Genomic DNA, 12,707 nt, shown 5'->3' with positions numbered 1-12,707 from the left:
GTGATAAATGGCTCAAAGATGTTGTCTCTGAAAATATTAATGCTATTTGACGAATTGGATACGAGTTAAAAATCAATGGACTTTCTTACTGTGCACTATCATTTTCACTTTGCAAGATGTTAGCCGTGTCCCTTCAAATATCAAATGTATTATTACATTGTGCAATGTTTAACTGAGTTATTTAGAATTCAAGTATTTGTAAATTTAGATTAATTTGATCAACAATCTTCTTCAGTAGGTGTAAGTCTCAATCTACCTCCTAATTTCTTACTCTTATTTATATTTGTATTCAATTTGAAGGTCTATGTTATGTTAAATGCAAGGGTAGATAACATTTAAAATCACTGGAAATGGCATCAACTATCACCGGAAATGACATCATCTATAGCTTGAAATGGAATTGAATATCGCATAGAAATTAGCTGGAATTGACATCGACAATCGCTGGAATTGACATTGACCATTGCTGGAAATCAGTAATAAGATAAATATGTCCTAGTGACTTCCAATCTGCAAATCACTTTTGAGGTGACGTAGATTTCCCTTAAATGTCGTACAACTTATCAATATAAATTATCAACATCATTTGTTCATTAGGGGTGTGCAAAATATTTGGTACTATCAAATTATTTGGACCAAATACCAAATCAAATAACCGGTTTGCCAAATCAAATAGTGCTTAAAACTTTTTGTCAAATATTTGATTTCTTGATCAAATAATTTGATATTTGAAAGTAGCTATAAAATGTATTTGATAATATCAAATAGTTTGGTATTTGGTCAAATAGTTCCAAAATCAAATACTTTGGGGTCTTCAAATAGTATTTGTTGATTTCAAATATTTGATTAATTGCTCAAATAATCAATTGACAGCTAGAAGTTGTCTGGGTTTCCCCGCTAAACAATTTTAAAGCTGGCACGTTTGCCATTGGCTGAAAAGTGGAAAATTTAAAATGGAAAAATGAAAGCAAAAATAAAAGTATAAGCTGGACCATTGTAAAAGAAACTTGGTCTGAGGTCTCTTTACTACTATAATACTATTTAGTTACTAGTTAGATTTATTAATTATTTAAATTTATGTTAAACTGCCAAACCTGCATTAATAATGCTGGATTAAAAGCTTTCATTGTCTCATTGAGTAATTGACTTATTGTTAAATATAAATGAAATGGAGGTTAAGTTACTTTACTAATTTGAATTTAAACTTGTATTTTACTTTTTATTATTTTAACCTTTAAAACGTTTCGGGCGTTTCCCTTAAATTTTGGCATAATTTCAATAATTTATTAATTTGCAAACCATATATGCATATTATTTTACACTATTTGAAAACCAAATAGTCAAATTATTTGACACTATTTGAAAACCAAATAGTCAAATTATTTGACACTATTTGAAAACCAAATAGTCAAATTATTTGACACTATTTGAAAACCAAACTATTTGATATTTGATCTAGTATTTGATATTTGAATACTATGAAATATTTGTTAAATATTTTTGACCAAATTATTTGACTTTTAAAATTTTTGATTTTATAATTGATTTGGTCTCCGAAAAAAGGTATTTGCACACCCCTATTAATTATTATTAATCAACGAAGGCTCGTAAAGATAAATACATATACTTACTTTGACCTTTCAGGCACTCCAGACTTTTCACCCAAGTACATGGGATCGTCAATATTACTATCATCACAGCTATATAGCGAGCGTAATATATCAAACCACATTTTTAAAGTAATATGTATAACTAATATTTACATTTTAGTTGCAGTATCCTCTGGATCAACTCCCCAAGAATCTTCCATGAACTCGGAAAACGTAAAACTATCACCAAGGGATAGAATTGGTCCTTCAAACGATTCACTGAAACCAGGACATTTTGTATAGGATGGCTAAATTATTTTCATATCAAATCTTACCATGTACCACTAGTCAATTCAGAACCCTCTGCAAGAAAACCACTACTATTACTAGAATTTCCAGCATCAGGCACCGTTGATTGTCCACTGTTTTATAATAAAATTCTATAAACTTTGTGTTGATGTCAGCGGTGTAGCCACTATTTTAGTTCAGGGGGAGGGAGCACATTTATTATTGTGAAATAAAACAATTTCATACGCAAGCATTTTTTAGGGACCACATACCCCCTCTATGGGCACCCGCAGGTTGGAGCAAATGGTGCAACTGCCCCGCTTCGACTGTCTGTGCCCCATTGATCTCCCTTAAATTAACGTTTTCCCTATGCAATTACGAGGTTTTATATTACAATTTTTGCACTACCCTGGACATTGGCCCCCTTTGAACGATGTCTGTGGTTACACATGCCCTCTATTTGAACTACGTTACGGGCTTTATTCTTGAAAAGTTATTAAATTTACCTTGAACTAGGTAGGGAGGTATCTATACCACCAGTTATTCCTGCGTAGGTAACTGATGGTAATAGTGCTTTTACTCTCTCCTCAGTGGGCGTCATTTGTGGAGCGTCTGTGCCGGATCCACCCCCTGTTTTCTTTATGAAAACTGAAACCTTAGCTGCGGCTTTCCGGGCTTCACTTTTTAGGACGCTCCACTTCTTACGAACATCAGCGGAGCTTCTGTTGTTATCCCCAGCAGAATTTACCATTGCGGTTATACTTTCCCTCTTTTTATGTTGGGCTTGAGTAAGCGACCCTCCTTTATGAAGCCGAATCTCTTCATAAACCTGGGTCTCCATGGCTGACATCAATGCCTCCTTTTCATCTTCAGTCCACCTGGAACTTTTACTACTTGCCATTGTATTTCAAAATAAATGGCCTATTTTAAGTGTTAAATATATGCTATTTTACATAAATAAAGAAACTTTTATGGAAATAAAATTTATTTGTTAACTCGTGAAAAGCAAATTAACAAGTGACTTGTTTCTCAGACATTGTGCATGAACACTATCCCTACGAATATTATTTGTTCCTATTTTAATTATAACAATGCAAATTTATTTTAATTTTATTTATAAAATAATTAATAAATACATATTAATTCTAAGTAATAGTTATTTTCAAAGTAAATCAAAAAGAACAGTCAGCGCCACATGATTAATGTACAATTCAAAATTGGCGCATTTATTACACCAAAACAGTATTAGATGGCAACAACATAAATAGAGTTAAAAATAAGCTCATGACAAAAATTCAACTAAACCGAACAGAGCTGAACTAGCTCCTTCAGCGTAGACTAGATGGCGATAGAATTCATAGGGCTAAAAATAAGTCGAACCTAGGTAGCAAAACACGTGCTGTACTGAACAGAACTGATCTAGCTCAATTGGGCTCGCACAGATGGCAGAATAAACATCACTCTCGTGTGGCGTCATTGCATGACGTAACAAGAACCAATCAGAACAAAGGGGTCGCAAATGTACGGTCCCTCTTCACTGGTGACGTCGCGCCCAATGAAAACCGCAGAAGAAAGTTGAAAGAAAGAAGGCGTATCCCAACTTTCCTAGGAAAGTCTGCAGAATACGGCCGATAATATTTATCGCGTTTATCTTTACTTTGTATGACATATCAAGTATAGCTAGATCGCATTTTTTAGTAATATTATTTTACGTTTTTTTTAATTCTTATCTGCTTTATTTGTGACTATTAATATTACGGACTTTTGAATAAGACGTAACATTTTGTACAAAATGAATGAAGAATCGAGGGTATTTAAAATCAAGAGGTTAGTCGATAAATGGAATACCAAAGAGATCTCTTGCTCGATACAGAAAAAGGTTACGCGGTGGAAATTCTGAATGTAACTGGTCTTTAGAATCCGAATCATCCAGCACTGATGAAGAGTTAACATCAGAAAATTACGTAAACATTGAAGATTGTAACAGGAATTATGTGCAAAATGACAGGTAAATATATACTTTTATATATAAAAAATGTAATCAACACATTTTTTAAAATGTATATGTTTTTTAAGTGTAAATGATGAAACAAACCAAGCTAACGTTAATGAAGAGGTTCCTACCGCTTCCTTATCTGATAAATCTGATATTAATGATCAGGAGAATTTCGAACAAAACGAAACGGTTTATGAAAATAATTCAAAATCAAATATGGTAAAAAATTATGCGTCGCTTTATAACACTAAACCCCGTAATTTTAACTGTAATTAGTAGTAGAAAGCTACGTGGTTTGGTTTAAAAGGAATGGCCAAGCTTTTCCAAATATTGCCTTATAGGCTTTGACGGTTTCAAACAAAAGTGACACGCAGCGCCTCTCGTGGCAAGATCACGCGTAACTTGCTTAAAAGTTTTTCCCCGCCCCCATAGAAATTATTGTAAAGTTGACAATAATTAAACGTTAATTAACCTACCAAATTATATAAAAAATATTCAACTGACAAATTTTTCCGTTTATATGAACTTAAATGTAATACAAAATCGTCTTGAAAAAACGTTTATTGCTTTATAACATTTACAAATAATATTTTAACGCACCATGTAGATAATCGAACATCTGCTCGACTAGGTAAAGTTTGCGTTGTCAACGCGCGTATTAGAAAGCAAAATAAGATTTTAACAAGTTGGCAAGCCAAAATATACCTCTCCTCGGAAGAATTGTCCCTAGCGGTATTAATTTTTCGAGATGACTTTTAAAGATATATCTCCGCAATTCCGAGTTATTTACTAAAAACGTAATCCCGGTTCAATCCCGCCCGGTATAAAATTTTAATTATAATTAAAATAATTGAGACGAAACAACCGAGTATAATTTATTCAGAAAATTATAAATTAAGTAGTTACAACAGCGAGTTAGACGTACTAAAACAATGCACAATTGAATTTAACCCTATTTACGGTACAAGTTTATCAGTTAAATATAATACGAAGCCAATTTTAATGAAAGAAATGTCTACAGAGGGTATTTGTATTTTTCTCGCTTACGAAATATTTGCCGCATCTTTAACGCTCATTTTATTTCAAATTAAACAGCTTAATCGGTCGAGAAAATGTTTAAAATAAATTACGAAGTAATGACGACCCAGTTAAAAACCAGACCAACATAAGTGTAAGCGCTCGATGTATACAACTCGATAAAAATATACGACTGAAAAACGAAATAAAATACAAATAAATATAATAAATAAAAGATATTTAAAATTAAAAAAACTGATCCTAATAAAACGTGAAAATACCCTCCACGTCACGAACATTCGAAATACGCAGAAGTAACGTTATACTATATCTAGTTTAAAATATTATAGTATCAAAAAATAAAAATAACGAATAAAAAAATACACAATAACAACCCAATCAATCTCACTTCAGAAACAAAACTCATAGAAAAATATTATAACGCAGTCAAGCAATCAGACTTCAGAATCAAAATAATTCATAGAAAATTATTATAACGCAGTCAAGCAATAAATTAGTTCAAATACTTAGAAATCAAGCAATAGAAAATATAATATCAAGAAGCGCAACACCTTACCATTCACAAATACGATTTTTACCTCTCCGAGGGGACAAAGTCCCCTAGGAGGGGTTTTACAATCATCGTGTCTGTGTGTGTCTGTCTGTCTGTGTGAACGCGTTACCGGGGGCAAAGTCCAATAGGTGTTACCGGTGAAAAGTCGTGAAATCGTTGTTAAAGGTTCGCAAATCCACCGTCTGACGGTGAGCGTTAACGGGTAAAGTTGCGGTTGCGTAGGGTGCGGTTTGGTTGTTTTTTTCGTTAACGCTCGCCGTCGTTTCGGTTTCGGCTCAGTAGTAATGGGAATTTGTTGCAATGTTTATGTGTAGTGTAGGAATGTTGAGTTTGTTTGTTATGGCGGTTATGAGTGTTGAGTTTGTGTAATGGTGGTTGTGAGTGTTGAATTTGTATTCGTCTTAGTATCAATTTGCGATCGCATCAGGCGGGATTTGAACCCGAGACCTCCAGTTTGACAGGCGAACGTTCTACCACAGAACCACCGACAATCGAAAATTATACCCTCAGCTTTATCAGAAGCGTTTATTACAAATTAACAGAGTATTAAATTTTGGTTGTTACTAAATAGAACGAAATTTCGTGTTCCATTTAAATTATTGCATCGAATTAATTTTAATGTAGCGTATTCTCTGTGGATTAAAAAGAAAGCGCCGCCCAGGTTTCGAACCCGAGCCCTCCTGAGTGACAGGCGATTGTGCTACCACAGAACCACCGATACATGTTACTCTTTTTTGAAAATTTTAAACTCAGCTTCTCGGAAGAGCATATTAATGGTTTTTAAAGTCTACATTTTTTACGTATGAAATTTTAAAGGTGAAATCTTGTTTCGGATACGCTTTTTTGTTGTGTTTTTTAACTGATCCCGATTACGTTCTTTTTTGTCTAATCTTTGGTATTGTTGGTTTTTTCTGTCTTATATTTGTATCTACTATTTTTTAAGTTTATTTTCTTTTTCCCGCAAAATCGTCCAGTCTTAGAGGAACCTTTAAGAGCGTAAGTCATGCCCTTAAAGCTTATCCGGTTTCATTATAATAACGTGAAAAATCGTACTTGTGAATGGTAAGGTGTTGTGCTTCTTGATATTATATTTTCTATCGCTTGATTTCTAAATATTTGAACTAATTTATTGCTTGACTGCGTCATTAAAGTGTGTTGGATAGTGGCAATAAGGGGTGTGGTCTCTCAATCGATCAGGTTCTCTCGACCAATCAAAAAAGGGGAACATTCCGAACAAGGGTGTAAACACCAGGTGAACAAATGAAGGGCACTCCGAGCTCAACAACTCCAAAAGCGCTACCCACTCATGGGTGTGGTTCAGTTCTATAGGCCGCCATCTTGGATTTGTGACCTTTGAACTCGTTAAAAAGGAATTCACTACTACTTAAGTAGTCTATTGGAGTTTAAAAGTTTCTAAATATTATCTTAGGATCTTTTTGGAAAGATAAGCGGACGTTTTGAGATAATTTTCTTTAAATATATTCGGAAAATATTTCTAAAGATTCCTGAAGATAATCAAATGAAAACCACTTTTATGGAAATATTGGGAAAATCAGTCTGTGGAAAAAGTAAGAAAAATGAAGGGAATAATTTGATTTTACTTTGAAATCTTAGCATAAATAAAGGGTAGTTTTGAAAGATTTTAAGTTGGATTATAGTACTATTTTTTGAAAAACAAGGGCCCAATATTGAACTTTTTGAGATAGAAATAAAACTGGCCTGCGCAAAAAAAAGCAGATTGTTAGATAAATAAGAAAACATTTTATATGGTTTAAATATTTAATAACCCAATAAATAATTCGAGTGGGTTTAAATATTGAATAACCCTATAAATAATTCGATTGGGTTTAAATATTTTATAACCCAATAAAACATTTTATTAGGTTTAAATATTTTATAACCCAATAAAACATTTTATTAGGTTTAAATATTTAATAACCATTTAAAAATTAACCAAGAACATTTTATATACAAATCAATTACCAGTTGATTTGAGTTTTAATATTTCAAATAAATCTTAAATTAACTTGATTAAAAAATTTCAAATCATAATAGATTGTCAAATATTTTAAAATTCCGCAAACAAAATCGAAAATTTTAATAATTATTCAGTATCATAAATTTCTGTGGGAAATGTTTAAAGAATTCTTAGGAAATGTGAAGATAATTTTATGGTATTCTGTAGAATATTTGTTTTTAGAAGAAATCCATTCATTAGGGTTTCTTTAGAATTTTTTTTGATTATTTCTTAAAAATCTCTAAAAAATTCCGTTAAAAATGTCTTAAGATTTCTTGAGACATTTTCTATAAGGGTTGAAAGTTCTATACTGTAACGACCATATTTTAGGCTTACGTTAGCCTGTTAATTTTAGCATTCTTGATGGGCTTTCTAGTTTCAGTTTAATTGTATCGTTCTTTAAGTTTTTGTAACTTCCCCTCGGGCGTTCTCTCTCTACCCCTTGGCGCGGGTCGTCTTGGGTTGTGTGGGATCGCGTGAACCAGCTGTTCTTAGCCGAGCTTCCCTCTCTTCCATGGGGTCCATAGTGGCTTTAGTGGCCACGGGCCGCTGTGCCCCCAGTAGCTTTTCTCGTTCCATATAACGATGCGTTTGGAATAAAGGAATGCCCCCTTGTCTTTGTAATGCCGCACTATCTTTTCACCCCCATCTCCCCATTTGGGATTTCTACGAAATAAGAAACAAGGACTGCCAATATGTCATGTTATTTTATATTTTTGTTATTTCTGTGTGACGTTTTTATGACTTAAGTTGTGAGAGTTTGTATTGATACAATTTTAAGGAAATGAATAAAAAGCGAGCTTTCCTCGCTTTGGGGTCATAAAGTGACTCAGATGGAAACGTTTAACGCCTAAGTGCGAAAAGTAAAAGTTTCAATGTGATTGTGTTTGGCTCGGCGGTACGGCCTTCATGTTAAACGAGCGTCCCTTCAACTAATAACTATTTTCGGGGGTTTGAATTTAAAGACTTTCGCTCCCACGCTCGATGATTGGATGTCCCCAGTGATGACCGTTCAGGAACAGAACAAGTGGTTGGACAGAGCCCAAAAGATTTTGGTGGATTTTATCAGATCGAACTTGAGAACCGCTCTGGGGACTCGAACCAGAAAAAGGGTCACCCTCTCCGCTACTTCTGGAGCAGACCCGACCTTTGGGTAACTTTGGTCACTGACGCGAAGTCGGAAGCACAACTAAGCTAACGGCGACTATAAGTCGTAATGAATCAAGCTAACCTGGCGGTTTAAGTTAGAAAGGTGTAAGTCCCGTTAGGGCAGCAGAATCCCCGGTGTGCGCGTGAGTGTGTCTGTGCGGCATAAAACAAGCGGTCACCGTCCCGAAACCGCAAACTGGGTGCCGAGCCGAAACAGCAATGGTATGATGTATTGTTTATTTTCGTTAATAAGACTTTAAAAACTGTTGTCAATTCCCTCGGAATTGTTTCTGTGTTGTGTTTGTTATAAGATGTATGTCATGCATTAGTTAGTCTCTGCCGAGTCTTTGGTAGAGTGAAATCTAATTTGTGTTTAATAATTAAAAGTAACCATTCTAATGGCAATTTGGCAGTCCGTCCTTTTATCCCTATGAGTAGTTTAAGCATACCCCTAGACTCCAACTCGTTAACTCCAATCGTGTACGTTATACGAGTTTCCCAGTAACAATCCTTCCCTGTAGGCTATTGTCTCTTGCGCTGTCGTCCTTTTGGCTAGGAACAGTTGTTAAAGGTAAGGAAATAGGCTCACAATACGGCGAAAGAAGCGACTGCCTGGTGAGAAATGGAGAGACGCGGGGTTGACAGCTAAAGAAGAAATGGAAGGAGTCATGGATGACAGGTCTACTCGTTTGCAGGACATGGACGACCAATTTGGTTTTCTTCTCGATGTCAGTAGTTATGTACCGTATTCCTAGCCAAGCGGGGGCGTGGCTACCGCGTCCACAGCTGCGTGACGGGGGGGGGGGGAATGAAGCGGGGAATCGCGATGCCGACCCCCCTTCGGGCGCGTGTCACGCGCGCGTGACCTGAATAATTAATGAGATTAACAGGTGTTAATTAGTCGACCTGTCAATCAACCTGTTCAAGGTCAAAAGGGTGAATATTAATGAGCGTGGTATTGTTTAACTAGGTGGATTACCGTTAGGGGTCATTGACCTGTTATATGGATAGTATAGTAACATGTGTTTGGTAAGCGCGAAAAGGATCAACGAACAAGTGGAGGGGAGGTAAAGTTTGTATTTACTAGTTATAAAGTTTGTACCTTTATAATTACCAGTTAAACGTTAGGGGTAATTGACCTGGTTGCTATATGGTTAACAAATCATTTTTGGCGCGAATTTAACATGTGTTTCGGTTAGAAAAGCGCGGGAATTTGTAAGCGTCGATCAACAAGTAGTTACACTCTGTAGGTTTATTATATGTTTGAATATTAATTTATGGCGGGGAAACGGGTAAAGTTTGTACCTTTATAATTACACGTTAGAGCTAATTGACCTGGTTGCTAGATGGTTAACAACTCATTAGCATTTTCGGCGGGGAAACGGGTATAGTTTGTACTCTATAGGTCTATTACATGTTTGTACCTTTATAATTACCAGTTAACCGTTAGGGTTCATGACCTGGTTGCTAGATGGTTAACAACTCATTAGCATTTTTGGCGGGGAAACGGGTATAGTTTGTACTCTATAGGTCTATTACATGTTTGTACCTTTATAATTAACCGTTAGGGGTATTTGACCTGGTTGTTATATGGTTAACAACTCATTAGCATTTTTGGCGGGAATTTAACATGTGTTTAAGTGATGTAAACACAAGTATCATAGACTCTGAATTATGAAAGGTTTATTAACATGAATATTAAATTATAGCGGGAAAATCGGCATATTTGATATGGGTAGGGTGCGTACTGTTTAATTACCTGTCAACGGTTAGGAAGCGTCTTAGGGGTCACGTGGCTGAACTCTTAAAATTAACATATTTGGCGGGTAAATCAGCATATTTGTTTATAACAGTTAGGTAACGTCTTTGGGGTTATTCAACAAGTGGTCTTAAGTCGTAAATATTAATGAGTTTTATAAGCTGTGTTTTAACGTTAGGAAGCGTGGTAAAAATGACTTAACAGAACGGGGTAAAGTTTGTAGTCTGGTCTCTCTTTTAACGGTTGTTATATGAACTCTTAGTAATTTTGGTTGGAAATTCACGTGTTTTGGCCGCCATCTTTAATGATTCATATTCAAACGGGTTCTGTAGGGCGAAATGAAAAGGGTGTCCATCTTAGTTATTTTTAGGAAATTTGCCGATATACTTTAGATAAAGCTTGTTTTTAACAAGTTGTTGCTAACAAATTTTTATATATATTAACCTTAAACGTCGCATTTAAAGGCGCTAGATGATTTGGGCCTAGCTGATTATTATTAAGACAATGTAAATGCATCAAAAACTATATATTACCGTCACTTAACCTTTACGCGCGGGAACCATTGTTTACATATTACCGGGTAAAGCCTAGCAATCGTAAATAATAAGCCTAAAATTTATGAATTGTAAAATGTGTATTCAAGGTTATTTTTGGGGTGAAGAAATTAGGGAGTTTAGATTTTTATTGGATATTTCAAGTTTTTTAACATAGTCAATACGTTAATAACGGGTTAAAGATAGTATATCCTGTCATCCGTTAGCGTCTTTGGGGTCATCTAACTAGAGTACGTGCTTACGTAAACATGGGTTCAATGTCAATTTAAAAGGGTGAATTACATATCAAGACATTTCAATAACTCGCGTTTTGGCGTGTGTAACAAGTTTTCCCTATATGGTTCGATCAAAAAGCCGCGTCACGTTATCATCTGATTTACGGTTATTGAAAGGGGTCTTCCATAAATTAAATTATTATAATCATGCAATGCTGCCATTTTTCGCCACTAGGCTGGTATATATGGATTCGGGTACATGTTTTCAAATATAAGTCACCCCTAATAGGGGTCGCTTTTAAAGATTTTATAGGTTATTAATCTAACATTGTCTTTAAGCACATAATTCGTTTTGTCTTACACAGTGTATTCAAGGGTATTTTTGGGGTGAAGAAATTAACTAGGGAGTTAAAGTTTTTATGGCCATCTTGGATATTTCAAGTTTTTAACATAGTCAATGCGTTAATGGCATCTTCCATAACGGGGTAAAATTTGTATTACTTGTCGAGCGTGGTCATCGTGAATAATATTTTTAATAAGCCTTAGAAAACTAAGTTCAATATTAAATTCGTTAACCTCGCAGTTTGAAACAAGTTGTCCCTATATTAAGAATAAGCTTGGTCTTATTAACAACGTCTGCAGCTCTGGCCTTATAAATATTTCACTGTATACAATGTCTTTACGCACATCGTGTACATTTTCTTCAAAAATATTAGTTTACGTATATCCGTAACATATAACCTTTTAGTTTTACCAATCGGACATGTTTTAGTTATGGGACAATGATAGGAAACTATCGTCTTTAATCATATAATAAACTAAGTATTTACTCTTAGGATTAGCCAATACTTTAAGGGTGCGGGGTCAAGACTTTTGTTATTATCTGGATATGTTACTATTGAAACATTAACGATTCGTTATAAATCCGTGTAAATATAATGAATGTATAAGTTCGTGTATACAAATTATATATAATGCATTTATAAGTCCCTGTATACAAGTTATAGTATTTTTAACATGCAATGCTAGGCTGGTATCGAATAGAAACCATTACTTAAACAAGTCGCCCCTATATGAACTTTTAAACGGTTAATGATGACCCACACGCGCCACGATGACTTGCCAAAATAAAAAGCTAAGCCTAACATTTGTTAGTATAATGTTAGTAAAAACCACCTATGGACTATAATACAGTGAAATGACCGAAAAGGTAGAAACGGTCGTAATAAAAAGGGGCAACATGCTAACCATTTTAAAGATAATACACTTCAAGAATTAAACTCGGACCAAAGAGTCAAAAAGCTATAACTATTATTGAAAACATTTACACTTTCTGTTATAATTAGAGTTTATAAATATCTTAATGTATAATTGTTAGTTTATCTCCCGTGTTTTTAATGTAAACATCCTATATAAAAATTAATTGCTTGACAAAGTCTTCGGATAATTTAGAAGGGTAGGTGTTGATATAAAAAAACCGTTACAAATAATTACACATGTTTTATACAAGTTCCTAAGCGTCCCGCTAGTGGATTTTTGTTTATTACGA

At 34.6% G+C, this 12,707-nt stretch overlaps 1 long non-coding RNA gene across 1 annotated transcript; it reads left to right on the top strand.

Annotated features, from left to right (window-relative positions):
• Positions 1-473: 473 nt before the first annotated feature.
• LOC149966206 (uncharacterized) lies at positions 474-1,954 on the top strand. Its single transcript, XR_016480260.1, has 3 exons — positions 474-528; positions 1,645-1,713; positions 1,771-1,954. It is a non-coding gene; the product is annotated as an uncharacterized LOC149966206 (long non-coding RNA).
• The last annotated feature ends 10,753 nt before the right edge of the window (positions 1,955-12,707 follow it).

Source organism: Leiobunum rupestre, chromosome 1 (assembly GCF_980474605.1).
Source record: "Leiobunum rupestre chromosome 1, qqLeiRupe1.1.hap1, whole genome shotgun sequence".
NCBI classification, from domain to species: Eukaryota; Metazoa; Arthropoda; class Arachnida; order Opiliones; family Sclerosomatidae; genus Leiobunum; species Leiobunum rupestre.
Note: the sequence above shows the minus strand (reverse complement) of the source record. Positions and strands in the feature narration are given on the sequence as shown.